At 43.7% G+C, this 17,101-nt stretch overlaps 1 protein-coding gene across 2 annotated transcripts in view; it reads left to right on the top strand.

Annotated features, from left to right (window-relative positions):
- Positions 1-17,101, top strand: part of INSC (INSC spindle orientation adaptor protein) — a 1,274,962-nt gene that overhangs the window by 631,229 nt on the left and 626,632 nt on the right. The gene's annotated exons all lie outside the window — the stretch shown is intronic.

Genomic DNA, 17,101 nt, shown 5'->3' with positions numbered 1-17,101 from the left:
GTTCGGCAAAAGATGTTGAAAGCTTGGCTTCCACTTAGGAATTGGCAATTACAAAATGTCACTGAGTCTGGGGAGGATACCTAGAAGAGCTGATATACGGGGTTTGTCTATTGTCGGTGTAGGAAGGTGGAATCTGACTAATGGTTGCCCCCAACTTTTTGCCTGGTATTTGAGTGGTTTTTGACTAGTCTGGCTGGGATCCTGCTATCCAGGCCCCAGCCTATCTGCTTTCTCCCTAAAACTCATGTGAGTACCTTAGGTACAAACCAATTGGATACTGAGGATACCCTGGCAGTCCCTTGTAGATGGTACCCTAGGTACCCAGGGCATGGGTCCCTCAGTAGGCCTACCAGGGCTGCAGCACTTATTGTGCCACCCTGGGACAGCCACACAAACTGACACCACTAGACCACTACTGTAGTCTGGGTAAGGTGGTGCTAGCACCCCTTACAGGGATATGGGTACCCTATATCCCACCCCATTACAACACATATACTCTCATTGGTCACCCCTATAGCAGGCCTTGGTAATCCTACAAGGCAGGGTGCTGAGGTATGTGTGAGGGGGGACCCCTACCTGATTAGGGCCCCTCTGCAACCTTCGTAAAATCATTGCTGGGTTGTTTGTAGTGTAGCCATACCATATACTCTTAACCGCATTATAAGTCAATTGCGATAACGCGATAACTTGAGAATGGCTACACAGAACCATATCGTGTTTGGTGTCAAACATGTAGGAATCATACCCCCAGTCCAGCCATGGGCATGAGGGCATGATTCCCCCCTGCTAGAGGGGCGATATGGGAAAAGCGGCAGAATTTAGACACCAATTTAAAAGTGCACACGTAGTACAAAATGGCTACTACCCGCCACCCACACGACTCTGGCTGGCTGTTGCTGGGGAAAATCCAAGCCTCGCCAGCTGGACAATAGGGCTCCTGTGGCAGGGAGGTGCTAGCACCTCCCCAGACAGGATATGTGGTTTGGAACTGGGTGGGTGCACCTTAGGATGCCTTTCAGAGTTGCACGTAGGCTGCTACAGCGCCTACATTCTGCATACACCGCTTGGAACCGGTTCAGGGGCATCCTGCCCCTCGCCCAGGCGGGAAACACACAAAGGGGAGAGGGTGTAGCCACCCTTTCCTGCCTCACCTCTCATTGGTGGACACTACTCTGGACACTCTCCTAATCTTGGGGATAAAGGTGAATAACGTGGCCCCAGAGCCTCAGTTCAATCTTGGACTTCACAGACTTGACCTTCGATGAGCTGCTGCCCAGCTGACTGAAGAAATCTCCCTTGGGGTAAAGGAGTTACCCCCCTGCTTGGCAGGCACCTGAAACACTGCAAGTGACCTGGTCGGGACTTCGCTGCTCCTACGGACTTCGTCGATTCCCAGCAACCTTGAGGTGGGTTTCCTGAGCATCCCAGAGGCCAGTGAGTGTGCACAGCAAGGCTGAGCACTGTGGACCGCGTGGGTGCCGAGATCTCTAATACCCCAGGACACCGGCCACCTCTTGCATAGCACATGACCCTGAAGAGTGGGGAAGTTGTGCTTTGGCCCATTATCGAGCTAACCCCTTTGCAGCAATTGTGCCAAAGATCAGCACCCTAGCCCCCTCCGGTGGCCCGTGGGCTCCATTTTACGCACGCCAAATTGCCGCCTCCCGCGGTCCCTTGTCTCTCAACTTGTGGGCCCTAGCGGAGGTCAATCTCAACTTTCAAGAGTTCCCCTAGTTGCTCCAGGCCTGCTCTACAGTCTCTCCAAAGGAGACCTCTCACAGTCCTCGTGGGTCTGCACCAGTAGCTGATTTGTTCATCTTGCGTGGGTTGCGGTTGCCAAGGCTTAGTGGATTCAATCCGGACACTAACACTACAGCGACCCTCATCCGTTGTGGGACAGTCGCCCTCCAGAAGCTGGCCTTCCTTGAAGCCTCCCAGAGCCCGTGGCTGCAGATCCAAGCTACACCTCTTTCCACATGAAACACCCGACATTGAAGGGCTCTTTCCTTTGAGCTCCCTGGTCACTGTGCCGTGACCCAGACTCTGTCCCCTCTGCTTTCAGGTTCTTCTCTACAAACTATACAACTTCAATCTTCACGGCATCATCGACGCTTTTGGCTAGCAGCAGTTTTGTACATTTTCCCATTGAAAATCAGTCCGCGACCCGACATCGAAAACGACCTATGCACCCGGCTTCCCTGGGGCAGGTAACAGTGGTACCTCGGTACTCTCGTGGTAGTGGGCTCCTCAAAAGCTTAACTCTCAGTTTTTAACTTCGAACTCCTGCTATAAGTGTCTTTAATCTGTTTAAATCCAACCGCGACATTCTCCATAGGATATAATAGAGATCCCGATAGCAGCTATATCCACTGCACGCGCCTCCCGTGGGTCCCCTTCCTCATAACCTGGGGTGGATTCTGAAGGAGCCAGTGATCCTAAGTGCCTTAGGCATTTTCTGTAGAATTGTCGTGGTTCTTATACCACTTTTTTAACATATGGTTTGGCCCCCCCCCCGGGCCCTGTGATTCCAGTGCTATTTATTGTATCTATCAATGCTTGTTTGAATTGTAACTTTGCCTCTAGCCTCATAAAGAGACTTGTGGGATTCTGTTTAGAATAAATACATATATTTTATATATATATACCTGTGTGGACTACTCTTTCATTTGGTCATTGAAGAGGTTATCTATGGTAAAACAATAAGCTTAACACTCCTTCAAGACTTAGCCTGAAGGCTGCTCTCCACAGCTACCACTAGGATAGCTTTCTTTAAAGGTTGTCTTTTAAACCTATCACCTTAAGAGTCGAATTGGACTGGTGCAAGTTGACCACTATAACTAGTGACCAGCATATGCCAGGCCAACTTCTCACAGTCGGTTTGACCACAACGAAAGGTATGTGTTACTTTTTTTCTTCTTTTTTTTCTCTGTCCTTCATTTATTCTCTACAATTAACAATTGTATGAGACAAACAAAGATTCTTAACGGTGGACTGATGCTTCCGCACCTCACGCTAGTTTCAAATGTATCAAAGGTCCTTGCGCAGCAAACCCTGGCATTAGCCGTCAAGTGATGCCTCTGTAAGCAGATTCCATAGCAAAGTTGGGGTTGGACGTGCACCAAGTAACGAAGTGCAGAAAGTAAATATTGAGTTTCAAAGAAAGTCTTTATTCTCAAACGGTTATTTCTCATGAGATTGGAGTTTTACAGTCAGCCAACATGTTTCGTTCTCACAAAGATAACTTCATCAGGGCTTAGTTGTCGAGTAAATGTCAATGACGTGTAGTTGTCACAAATTGTTGCGCTCCCCACGATTCAAGCGGGCGCAGTCTGGGGTATAATGAGGCCAAATGAGGCCTGTTTGGAAAAGGTCTAGATGAGAAAAAGGTAATGTAAACGATGGATGAGATAGGTGTTCCAGGCATTAACACTGGAAACATTCGGGGTGTCCCAAGGCCTGGTGCGGCCTGTAAGCAATTCTCTTAGTCCACGGTATCCAGTCGGTCAGTAACTCGGACCGACCGGATACCGTCAACTCAGAGAATTGCTTACAGGCCTCAAATATATTCTTAAGATATACTAACCATGGGATCTGCTACACCCCATCCAGTGCTAAGAATTCCAAAACACTAGGGTCCTCATTAGGATGTCGGTCAGAAAGCCTCTGACCTGTCGTCCGGCATCCTTGGTTTGAATTCTGACCGCCATATTAGGACTACGGCGGTCGGAATTCAAACTGGCCGCTCATTCCAGCTGGCTTCCGATGGGCTTATGGAGACCATCGGCCAGTTGGAAACCCACCATAATCTGGCGCAGATGGCGTTTACGCCATCGGGATTATGATGTTGGTTCCAACAGGCTTCCATTGTCGGGCTTTCTGACATGGAAAGCGACTTTAGGGAACCCTTCTCCCTGCAGCCGCCTGTTGGAGGCTGAGGTGGCACCTTTGGCTCTCCCCTGTAAATTCCTGTACCGTGTGGCAGGCACACGATGCAGGGGTTTACACAACTCCCATTTCTCTATGGGAGTTTGTACTGCGGGTTGTTTCCGCCCGCCGCACAAGCTCCCATAGAGAAATGGGAATTTGCAACCGCACCTTAAAAATACGGTGTTCGGAACCACCGACCCACGGTCGGTCAGTTCCCACACCAGACGGTGTCAGTTAGAGGCAACTCTGACCGACATCGTAATAGGGGCCTAGATCTCACCAAATCTGCTTCTGGGTTTGATATTCACTGTTGCTTTATAAACTTACTTGCTCACTCATTAAATTATTTATTAAAATTTGCTTTAAATGCACCATTTGCCAATGTTCTTCCTAATTTTTCTCAGGAGTAGCCACCCGAAACCCCACATTTATCCACTGAGCTTGCGTGCTATGCTCGCTCCATAAACCGACCATTTTCAAATGTTATCAGCCGCCACTGGTTTCTTCTGTGGTCTGTGCCTGACCCTCTCTACATGTCTGTGTGCGCGACCCTTGGTTTTACCTTGGTCACAGGAAATGTCGGGTTCTGTGGCAGTCACGTTGTTGTGGTCATGGAAGCATAATGAACAATCCAGATGGTATTGTCTGCTCAAACCAGTGCAAGGCACGTTTATATGCATGTCCTGTTCTCTCTTAAATCGATACAGGTCAACCACATTTCGCCATGAAAGCATAATATCAAATAATGTAACTTATTTTTCATGGAATTTGTTGAAAATTCGTCAGAAAAGATATTATGTGATTTCGATTTGAATTTCACTTTGATTTCACTCGCTGTATTTTCATTGTAACACTGTTCCTAAATTAAAATTATTGAAATGCTTGCTCTGATAACTTCATCATCCCGCACATATACTATCCCCTCCACTGATCTCAGCTTAACACTAAGGTTTCAGTGTAATAAATCGTTTCTTTTTTATATATCTATTTATCTTTCAGGCTAAATGAATACACATACATAAGCACACAGGTTTGGCAGGTCCACGTCTAGAAAATAAAAAAATTACTATGTTGTGCATACATCATGTTCTTCCGTAATTGAGATCCATTGTTAAAAAAAAACGGATGGCACTGGTTAAGTAGTTGTCAGAGTGTTTGCTTTTGTCACGGTGCTGCGATGGATGTTTGCCTGTTGTGCGCACATCCAGTGCCCCAGAAGCTCCAATATTAAACATGAAAGGTCAGGTCCATCATTTGCAGGTCTATATATCTAAACTACTGTCTATCCCACTCACTGACACTTATCCCTTTAATGGTTACTTCTGACGCGAGTAAATGATGGAATTAATAATGTGTGTTATCAGTGTTGCAAAACATAATAACTCCCAATTAAGTTGTTTGACTGAGACGTGAACAAAATGGCATGTCAATTCAAGCTAAAAACAATATTCCCACCAGAAAAGAACGATGGATTTGTGTTTAACTCATTGATTTCTGAGGGAAGTGCAAGCTTTGTTTTATAACAGGTTTAAATTCGCTTCTTCAACAACCAGAGACAGGAAATGCATTATTAGATGCTCCACACTATTTTTTATATAAAAAAACAAAGCACTCTATTGCGCCTTGCTGTTTTGGGTGTATATTTTTTGTATTTTGTTTAATGTCTAAAACGAACACTCTGTTTAGCATTCCTTTACAGACAAACAAATGCCAGAGAGCACAAATCATGACAAACAAAACAAACATTCACAAAACTAGGTTTTGTGTGGTGGTAATATTTTCCCTGTCAGCCCCACATCCAATGTCAATATATGTGATCAGTGTAAGAGATGTGAGGATACGCCATTCAATATCAGGTATGAGCACATAGCACATAGAAGAAAGTATATTTGAACTGTGTGCTGTACAAATCTACATCAATAGTAGGTGATTATATTTTAAAATGAAATATTGGAGCATAACACATCCTTTTAAAAATGTAATTCACATCTATCTTCTGACAAATCAATAGGAAGGTTGTGATTTTAAATATTTAATTTGGGCTGCATGGATAGGTAATTATAAACCGTTCTTGGTAGAGAGGGGTCTTCTTACCACTTGTGAGAAAAGGGGCAGATAAGTTATTAGGTTGTAAGTTGTGAATAATGTGGAATCTTCACAAATAATATGTCTACAATTGTCTTTTTACAGGGAACCAAGTACCCCATTGTAGCACTTGACTCGTTAATGGGGGAGGGAGGGCAAAGCAAAGCAGTTCGAGGCCTTCTCACGGCAACTGGTGTGGAGTATTAACCCTAGCTCGCTGGTATACATCAAAAAGACTCGATAGATCATCGCCCAATCAGTGCCGCCTCTTTTGAAAAGGCAGAGTACTTTTAGTATATACACACTATTAAATACAATGTTATCAGGTAGACAGAAATACCTTTGGTGGCACATTCATATCACATTACACCCCCTACTGGAACTTGCACCTAAAGAACACAATCCCCCTTACCTGTACCAGATGCAACATCACAATATGAGGGGGCACCAGTATGAATGAGGCAGGGCTACTGGCTTTGACAGGGCGCCACCACATCAGTTGAAACAGCCACATGTTATAATTCAATATTGCAACACCACTAAAGTCAATGGGGACAGTACCACTATGCAATATATGTTATGACCTACTACTGAAGTCAGTGGGCTAGAACCAGCGGTAAAACCTTGTATTGTCTAGCATCAACATTACCAATAAAGCATTGAATTGAATTACAAGCATATCATATTTTTTCTTTTTCTTTCATCATGCCACAAACACAGCCTTATAGCCCAGCACTACGGGTCCCTGTCCTCCCAAACCTAGATACAAAATACAGACTCTGGTATATAGCTTGAAACCTGAATAGAAGTCTCCTCAGCTCATGTATCATATGACATGGGTGACCTAGGGGGAGTTTTGGTGGGGTACATTCTGGTGAGCTGGCAGCCCTTAAATACTAAACAACGCTGTTATAGTGCTCCTGTGCCTCCAATACAGCAGCTGTGTGAGCGTCCCAGGGGATTGTAGGGGCACTCATTGCTAGTAGTGAATATTTCATGAGTGGGGTTCTCCACTCTGTTTTACTCTTGAGGCCGCACTTTTCTTTTTTTTCATTTCTTTACATTCTTGGTGGCCATAACCACTGGACACATAGGTGCTGCTGGCCAAGCTGGCTCCCATGCTGACATCTATCTTTCTGCTCCCAACATGGAGGGAGCAATTTCTTCTTCAACTCCTGCAAGTGTAGAAGAACAGGTAACTTTCTCCTGCCTGCAGTGAGTGCAGAATGGAAGAAGAGTAATGCCCCCCTCAGACACTTGCACATGGGACAGACTCCTTTCCCCATCAAGACTCCTTGCAAGTCCCGGGGTGCAGAAATAAGTTGGGGGCCCCATTCATGCCCCCCCCACCCACAGGGAGGAATAATAAAAAATAGTTGCTTTGACCCCCAGAGAATTTGTGGTCCCTGGGGTAATCTTCAGAAAGAACATGCTTTTTTCTCTGCTTGGTCCCCACGTGGGATCGAGTTTTTAAAGGTGATGTCTTAAGCCCTGTGAGTCCAGTTTTAATGAATTGGGACTTGTTCTGCTCCTGCTGGTCATTATAGCCAGTAAGAGACTTTCCTTCAAGACACCTGCCCTCCAAAATGGTGTTTTTTGCAGGGAGCTGGGTTTCTGGTTCTTGCCACCAGACCTGTCCTCCTGGTGCTCTTCTCCTGCTTGTGTTGCATCTTGTGGAGTCTCTCCATAACCAAAAAGAAGCACATCCTTCCTGATGCACTCCCCAGACCCCACAGCCTCCTGGCTATTTGAAGGACACGTGTGTCGGGGAAGTCATTGGCAAGTCTACAGAAATTTCCTGGGGTACCATCCAGGGTCACACAGTAGATTAATTCCCCTAACTGTTCCTCAGGGGCGAAAGAGATAGTGTCTCTGGCCCTGTTCAAACCTGTCTTAGTACTGGGGGCCAGCTTGAGTTAAGCCTGCCATAGCATGGGCATCAGGTGGCTTTTCCCTCAAACTGGGTATTCTTTCTCCTTTGTAACTATAAGTCCAGTGTCTTCTTATCTGTCTCTCCTGCGCACAGGGGTTTTTAAGTGAGGATGAAAAGTTCTAGAATACACACACCTCTGGCCAATACTAACCCTGCTAAATCATCACTAAGGGTGTGCAGGATTCACAGAATTTGCTCCCATGTAATTACACGAAATTATGCTAAAATTACGCAAATTTTGTAATTACATGAAATTTTAATCTGTCATTTTGTGCTATATTTTTGTGTGAAATGCATCCTCATCAATGTTTGGCACAAAGGTGCAATTAAATAAAAGCAATGTGACTACAGATGCTAACCTTCTGTTTTTTCGTTGTGTATTTTCACTGTGAATTACCTCCAATTGCACCATTCTTTGTACATTTCTACCATGGTTTACTGAAATTGCACCATTCACAGTTTTTTTTTTGCCATGAAGTGTTATATTAATGGTACAATTTCAGACATTTTGTGAAACAAGTGTAATGCAAAATTCCCAAAATTCCACTGGTGTAATTTGAAATTTGCTCAGAACAAATCATCACTCCACCCCAGGCCCATCCCTTCTGCACAGCATTCTGGATCAGTCCAATTTGTCTGCAGAAAAAGCTTTCCTGAGAGTCTCATCTCTACTCTTAGCTGACACATCTGCCTGATCAGTTCCCACCAACACTTCAAAGGCAAGCCCCTCCTGTCTTGGCATAGGAGGCTCTCCTCCTATGTGTCTGTGGTCCAAGCAAATGGACAGATGCATATTTTCTACACACCCCTTCCTTACCCAGGAATTGTGTCAAGCCCTGGTAATACCCAGTTTCTAGAGAGGCCTTTGATCCTCTCTCTGGGGAGCATAGTAATTAAATTTTCCCAGTAGGTGGAACAAAGGCCTCGAATCTGATGAAAATCTAGAAAAAGGAAAATATGACCATTCTTAAAGAATCATAAGGAGTGTATGTTAAGATGTTAGAGCCTGTAAATCTAAACCTGCGTGCCTGTTTGCCCTAAATGTTGTACCTTGCTGACCCTTTAAGCCTAGGTAGTGCAAACCTGTACTTTAGGGCAGATTTCACCTGTAATGTGCAATACAGTGTAAGCACCACACACCTTCAGTAAGAACTACAGCCCTACTCTACGAATGCCCACACACTTTATGAGGACTACCTCAGGTCAATAGCAATCATTGAAGATTCCCTTCCCCGACAGGCTACCTGTACGCAGGTACAAGGCTGAGCAACACTTTAGTCTCACACATTCAGCCCGCACATATGTGCGGACCCATATGTTCATAGGTAACCAGCCCAGAGCCTCTTACCCTAGCTGGAGATTAGCAGCCTCATCTTAAACTTAAAAGGCAGACACTGTTGGTTAGCACTCTGTCCATTTATCATGAATTTACCATGAGTGAGACACAGTAAAATTCCAATAACCTAGTTAGTGAAATGAGAAACATCCTGGGGGACTATATGAGCAGGATCCATTTGCTACAGCCTAGCCAGATAAACTTGAATATAGTACTCTTTGAGCCACAGAAATCCTGCCAATCAAAAAAAGGCATGTGTTTTTGTAGAGAGATACTCTATCTGTTGTAAGATGATAGCAGAGACATTGCTTTGTCTATGGGGGACTGTGTGCTTTCTATACTGATCTAGTAGTGGGAAGGAGTGAAAAGGATTGTTCTAAAAAAGGAAAGCACTTGATACATTAGAGGGAGAATGCGATAACTGGGAAGGAGCTGTCTGTGAAGGATACTCTGTTCAAAGAAATGCTTTATACAGTGAAACACATGCTGTCTATGGGGGGCATTGACAGGGTGCTTATATTGACAGTCTCTGAAGTTGGAGGTGGTTATTCATGTTGGGAAATCCAGTTATAATTCTCTGGGCTGTGTGTGTTGAATTGGAGGATGTTTTGTGTCCGTAAAACTGTGTTTTGTGTGTAGGGGTAGGTAATCATTCTGTGTAATGGTTTCTCAGGGCACAGATGTCTCTGAGAGTTGCTCTACATGCACTTTCCGGGAGGGATGTCATGCTGTGTCAGGGGAGCAGGGTTTGTGGGCCATACCATGTCTGTGGGGCAAATTATTTCTGTGAGGCTGGGGCTTGGAGCATACTCTTTGTGGTGCCCATTATTTCTTGTGGGAGGCAAATCTCTGGATTTCTCAGTTAGGTGGTCTTGCTTTCTTAATTGTGCTTAGTTTGTTGGATGGTGATGGTCTGTGGGTCTTCGCGGTCTTGAGGGAGCTCTGTTTTGGCCGGTGTTCTTTCTGGTGGTAAGGGCATATGGCAGTGCTTAATTTGCAGGGTATGTGGAGTTTGTATGGGCATGTCCCAATTATATGTAGTTGGGCATGCTGTATAGCTAAATCTGAATATTCTTTTATGCCTGCTTGTTTGGGGAGTACTATCTTTGGAAAATGGATGATCTGAGATGTGCTGTCTGTATGTTTAGGTCCCTCTCAGTGGGCTGGTTATTCCGTCTGCAATGGGAAGTGCCCCATTGGTGGTGGTATATCTTACAGGGATTGTGCGGGCGAGGTTGTACTCCATTAAACTATACTCTCTCTGAACCATATCTCATAGGAACTCTGTAAGAGATTATGCTACTGGTGTATCTGTGTTAAAGTTTATCATTCTTCTGTTCCGACCAGAAACCCTTCTCTCAGTGCCATTACCCATACTCCCGACAGGTCGTTTACTGTGACCTTTGTGACCAAAGATGGATCAATAATATTACGTTTATGTGATTCCCCCCAATCCCACCCCCAGAGTTAGAGCCCCTTATAGTGGTGGTGACTGGTTGAGCAGTGCCAGAGACTTTTCCGAGTTCCTGTTGTTGTGGGATTTTGGAGCATCACATGATACCATGGCTAGATCGAAGCGACTGTGTATAAAAGCCATGGCCATCTTCCAAGCTTTGCCGGCTCTAGCTGTTTCAGTGAGATAGAGGGGAGAGCATCTGGCCTTGAGACATCCGGACTTTGGGCTAGCAATGTGGTGAAACGAGCAATTGAACATGACCCTCCTTTTAGAAATGCCTTTACTTGTCTTGTTGCCTGAATCATCTTTTTAAATATTTTCAGTAAGTGGTACAGTCTTACAATTTACACCTTCCTTTATTTATCCTCAAACTACACAGTATTCTAAAGCTATTCATACCCAATGCATTATTTTTTTATAAAGTTTAGCTACATAACATTACATTACACAATCTGTTACATCATTAAAAATGTTTGGGATTGCACTACTAAGAGTTCTTTGTGGCATATGTATTCTCCTTGGGCTGATCAGTTATGCTCCTACAGACTGCAGCATTGGGAACACTGAATTAGCTTTTGCTAGGGTCAAGCTGAGAATCTGAGGCAGGCATTTCAAAGTAACCTCTCTCCAGATCTAGGTCTTAGTATGAGCCTTTTAAGGGAATAGACAAAATCAAGTATTAATAAATGTCTTTCTCCACTCTGGGACTCTTCATTATCACATAGGGATGTATTTAGCCGATGACAATGTTGGCACTCATTGTATGTCCGGTAGGAAATGAATATGCTGTCTTTTTGCTTTTGAAATTTTCAATACCACTAGTATTGGTTATTTCAAAGGGCAATAACACCATACTATTTCAACGATGCTGCTGCAGCTGAGCAGCTCCTACCAAATGGGGATTCACTGCAGTGTTGAAATTGCTGCACCCAGTTCCCATAGTTCCCCATCTCCCATGCCTGAGCATGCTGAGCAGTAGTTTTAAATGGAAAAAACCCATGTTTTACTAGGCAACAACCCCGAGGGCAAATCGAGGTAAAGGTCTAACACTTCCCCTTCATAGGTTTTGCTACATTATGATGTAGTTCTTGTATCATACAGCTGCATTACTGGCACAATAATCCACGACTCAGCAACCTGATGGCTCTAAGTCTTGTCTAGAGTTTCCCCCCTTTCTGTCTTCACTTGATTGAAGAATAACCCCTGCCCTCGGCACACTTTAACCTTCTCCATGATGACCGGGTACCTTGAGAGTCCGAGATCCCTTCCTAGTCATGTTTTTTATTTACTTGGGCATGTGGTCTGGCTTTAGGCCGAACTATCACAAAGCCCATTGTGTTGACAAGTTTTTCACATTGGCGCATTTGGTCAACTCACTTCTTACATGATAAGATGTGAATTTTGCCAATTATCTCTGTTACAGGAGGCTCTGCCACGTGAATACTATGAAGCAGTCTGCTAATACTGGTTGCCTTTGGGACTTAAATCACAACTTAGCAAAATTCCTATTAGCTATCTAGGAAATAACTATCCAATCGTTCCACTGATTTTGTATTCATATTTACCTGTGCACTGCAGAAATACCATGGGAGGCCATTCCCTAACAACTGTGCGAAAAAATAGGCTTAGGCAAAAGTATAGTGTTATAAACCTCTACGAAATGAAGTATTTTTAGCATGTTATCTTTTTGAATGCAAGTAAGAAAGCGTCTTACTTTTCCTATTGAAATACTAATCAGATGAGCATAACTTTTAATGCACGTTACAACACACAGAAGTGAGAACTCTGGCATTAAAATGCAAAAACAGATTTGCTTTCCTTTGCTGCACTGGCCTAAAATCTATGCAGCCAGAGGAGCTTTCAGTCCCATATTAGAGTTTGATCTGTATGTAGAAAGGACCTAGACCCATTTAATAGTCCAAAAGCCATTCTCTCCACGACATTGCAGAAAGAGACTCATGACAAATGCCTTCTCTGCATTTAGGGAGGCAACTGGCAGGGGGCACAAAGCATTTAGACTAGATGAAGTAATGGGAGTTCGGTGTGAGATGTTGTATATTCTCCCACAACATGCCCCTTTTGCCACGGTGTGTCCATCCAGGGAATTTTGGCCCATGAGATGCAAAAGCAGCCATTCAGCATATTGTGTTGCAGCATTGCCACATTGAGAAGGAAATTAGGATTTTAGAGTGCATGAGAAGCTTGTCATTTTTAAACAGATAGTGTGGGCAATTCACTATGAAAGTAGTACTTTTGCCCTATAGATGGGTTGCAGATTTATTACTTTTTTTAAAAGGCTCTGTATTGATTTTGGGGTTTTTAATTTCCATATATCAATATAATTTTCCGTTTTGCTTGTCTTATTTTAAACTCGCAATCATTCATCTTAATGACATAGAAATACCATGGTCATTGGGCAAAATGTGCATAATAAACAGATATACCCACACCCAGGGCAGACATATCTAAATCTATACTCATCATTTAATACCAATTAGGAAATTGCATTTCCGTATACAAAATATGGAGAGGTGCCCATTTTAATTGAAGGGGATACAGATATTTCATGCATGAGACCTTTCAACACATTTTCCCGACTATCCCACCACCTTAATCCCCAGTGATGAGCGATACTTCCAATGCCATTTTTCATCCCTTCTCGGTAAGGCATGACATTTTCTCTTTGTTGGCCAGCAAGAACCTCTGCGAGCTGCCCAAGGAGTCACCCTCTGGCACCCACTCTTTGATAGTGAGTACAGGGGGTAATTCTGCTAACATCCATTCCTGTAAGTCTTTTATCCAGGGCTCACAATCAGGTGCCATGACTGCCTTCTACTCCGTTGCTGTTTCTTTTGGCCAGCACGAATGGTAAGATCTATAAATTGGCAAACATTTTGTAATGCTTTGGAACATTGCAACATCGTATTTCCCCAATTCACCCTCTACTCCCCATGACTGATGGCCAATATGCCTGCATCTGTGCCCATCCCCCCACCATGTGATATGTGTTTATTTATTTATTGAGCGATCATAACCCGAAGGTATCAGAGTGCTTTACACTGTGAGCACAGCAAACAATAACATGAGGTCCCTGGATATTAGATACAAAGAAAAAAACATATTTATATTTACATATATGCACACACACACACACACATATAGATATAAATACACACTTACCTACATACACACACATATACATACATACACACATGTAAACAAATATATATATATATATGTACATATACACACATACACATATTAACTATAAATGTAGTAAACGATATACAGTGGGATATGTAAACAAAATAGCAACAGGTAACAGAGTTACACAATGCATAAACAAAGATACCTCACAACATTAGAAAAGAAGAAACCGATAGACAGTAGGACATGTGAAGGTGACAGGTCTGAAGTAGTTGAGGTAGGGAGATGTAAGGGAGGGGATAGTTTTCTACTGAGGAAGAGAGAAATATGTAATCTTAGTTCTAATGTTAATGACAATTTAGTGCTTGACATAGTAAGCACAACAGCAATAGCATGTGGTACATAGAGAGTAGGTAAAAGTAAATAATAATGGTAAAAAAAGAATGAACTAAATACAGTGAAATATGTAAACAGAATAGTAGTAAGTACTTGAGTTACATAAAGTGTAAATAAAATATGTAGCGAGAATAACTCAAAGAAGAATACGATACACAGTGTACGAAAGGTTCGAAGGTTGTTGTGGTGGAGCACGGGTGCGTAGACTTGATGCACAGGTAGTGATGAATAGATTTATGTGAGGGATGTAGCGTAAGATAGGCCCGAGACACAAGCATGTTCCGGAGTGGCAAGGGGCGGCAGACAAAAAGAGGTCAGGTACAGACAGGGAACAGGGCGTGACCAAGACCTCAGTGAGAGAGGGATTTGCTGGATAGAAACTATTTTACTTCTTTCCTGAAGAGTGTTGTGGATGGGTTGCATCTGATCTCCGAAGGGAGAGAGTTCCAAATATTTGGGTCCATTCCAGAGAAGGTTAAAAATGGGCCTGTGTTTGCTAGCACCTGGGGTAGAGGTTAGATGGCCCAGGGAACATTTTTGCAATCCTCTTAGGAGACAAGTACGTCAAATGTAAATAATTTATCTGTGTGCACTTAGAGGGTTTCTTGTGCCAAATTTTGGGTAACCCAAAGTGCCCATCCTTTCAATTTCCATAAATTTCCTATCCTTCCTATGCATTTTTCTCAGCATGCCTTTACTGATGATATTTTGATACACAAGGTGGGTGCCAAGGTTGTATATAGGATGGCCACAGTGTTTTTGAGGTCTCCTATTGTAACTATTCTAGTTAGTACCTCGGCTACACATGGCTCTTTATCCTCTGTCCCCTATGCTATTCTTGCACCACTGCAGCATAAGCCATAAATTGCCCAACTGATATACGAATTTCTGTCTTAAATTCCCAAAGGTAGTCATCAACCTGCCGTGATATAAGCTATCCGCTGCCTGAATCCCAGTTTCAGACTGTTGGGTCTTATCATGGTGGTGCATCACTTCCTTGAAACTGGGAAGATACCATACAGTGGAGTAACACAGATGCCCGCAGTGCTCGCGGTGCAGGTGGCCCCCGAGGTCCAGGGGGCTCCAAGCTCCAGGGGGCCTCCTCAGCACAGTACTCTGGCCGGATAGCTCCTGACCAAGTCTGGAGGGGGCTTTCCTCCACGTGCCTTGCAGGGGGTACCCCTCAAGTTTTGTTACGCCAGTGATACCATAGTGGTATTTGCGGCATGTAAATTGACCCTCCACTCATTTTACAGACATACTTTTGCCAACACAATTTATCCACCAAGACAGCTCTGATATAGCTCTTAATTTCCTTCATTTTTCCTAGTAGTACCCCCTCAACTCCCTGCACACCTGAGATAGCATGAATCTCTAAGCTCTCCTGTTACAGTTGCAGTCTGTTTCATTGGCCACAAAAGCTGAGCTGCACAATAACACATCTCCATGTTAGGCACCACCATCCCACCCTGATTCAAAGGCCTGATCAGTTTAGTTACGGCTAATCTTTTTCTCTTAGTTGCCCAAATTAAGTCTGTGAGACGGTCATTTAACTTTGTGAAGAACACTTTCTTCAAGACTACAGTAATTACTCGGGCTATTGTCAGCATGTTCACAGTAGCCCTCGGATGAAAGGGGCAGTCTGGTCCAAGGCATGGATTACGTGATCCCAGATGTGCTTTGAACAAAGTTTCCCACGAAAAGACGTTCATCAATATGTACTCCCAAGTATCTGTCAGTATCAGGCTCCCATCTAAGGGGGAAGTCTTTGCGCACTGGGGGGCGGATTTACAAGCCTCTTGCGCCACTTTTGCGTCATTTTTAACATGGGAAAAATGATGCAAAAGTGGCGCAAGGAGGTGGTAAATATGCCCCTGGGAGTGCAGCATCGCATGTCGTAAAACGCAGGTACCTTTATGATTTAGGTCAATTTACTTGATATCTCCAAAACTTCCTGTAAATTTGACCGAGGAGCCCTTAAATACAAGAAAGTGTCATCTGAATATAGAGAGACTTGGGGGCATATCAACAAGGGCTTTATCTCTGCTTTTTTGGCTTTAAAAGCCAAAAAAGCAGAGATAAAACTAGCACCCTATCAACAACAGGGTGCTAACACGCAAATTTGCATGTTAGCACCCTTTTACTCTACGCTTCCCCTTGCATCTCTAATGAGATGCAAAGGGGGCGTTCCAGAGTAAACTAATAGGAGAAATGTCACTAAGCGACATTTCTCCTATTATCAAGAATGTCGCTAACCCTGTTAGAGTATTAGAATATTTGTGTGAAATGGTTATTTAATTCCACAATCCTGGGCTCTTTCTTATAGTGGACATGCAACAGTCTTTGTCGCCAATCTGAACAGTGCGCAGATTTACCACTTTTTCAAATCCACAGACATTTACAGGGGTCTCCCTGGAAGGCTGTGCCTCGAGCAGGTTTCCTGTCGTGCTACTGAGAATGTCATGCGACATATTCCTGTGGTTCTTATTTCCCCAATGCGTTAATACACATAAGTATAGACTCAGGCACTAGTAAAATGGTACACAATATATAAATGGACATTTTTTATTTCCTGCTTTTTCCTCTAAAGGAAAAGATATTTCCTTATGAAGAAATTCCTTCCCTACTTCTCCGCCAAGTTTGGAGGTGATTGCTTTTCCTTCCCATAGTGCAAGAGGAGTTACTCCAGCCTTTCGCTGTAGTAAATCTTCAATTATAGGAAAAGGTCAGATCGGAGTTGGAGAATTTTCACAAATATACAGGTTTTTGCCAAGCATAAACATTAAAGGCTAACTACTGCTTGTTCCACCCACCACAAATC

This window comes from Triturus cristatus, chromosome 3_2 (assembly GCF_964204655.1).
Source record: "Triturus cristatus chromosome 3_2, aTriCri1.1, whole genome shotgun sequence".
NCBI lineage: Eukaryota > Metazoa > Chordata > Amphibia > Caudata > Salamandridae > Triturus > Triturus cristatus.
The sequence above is the reverse complement of the archived record's forward strand: the minus strand, read 5'-3'. Positions and strand labels throughout refer to the sequence as shown.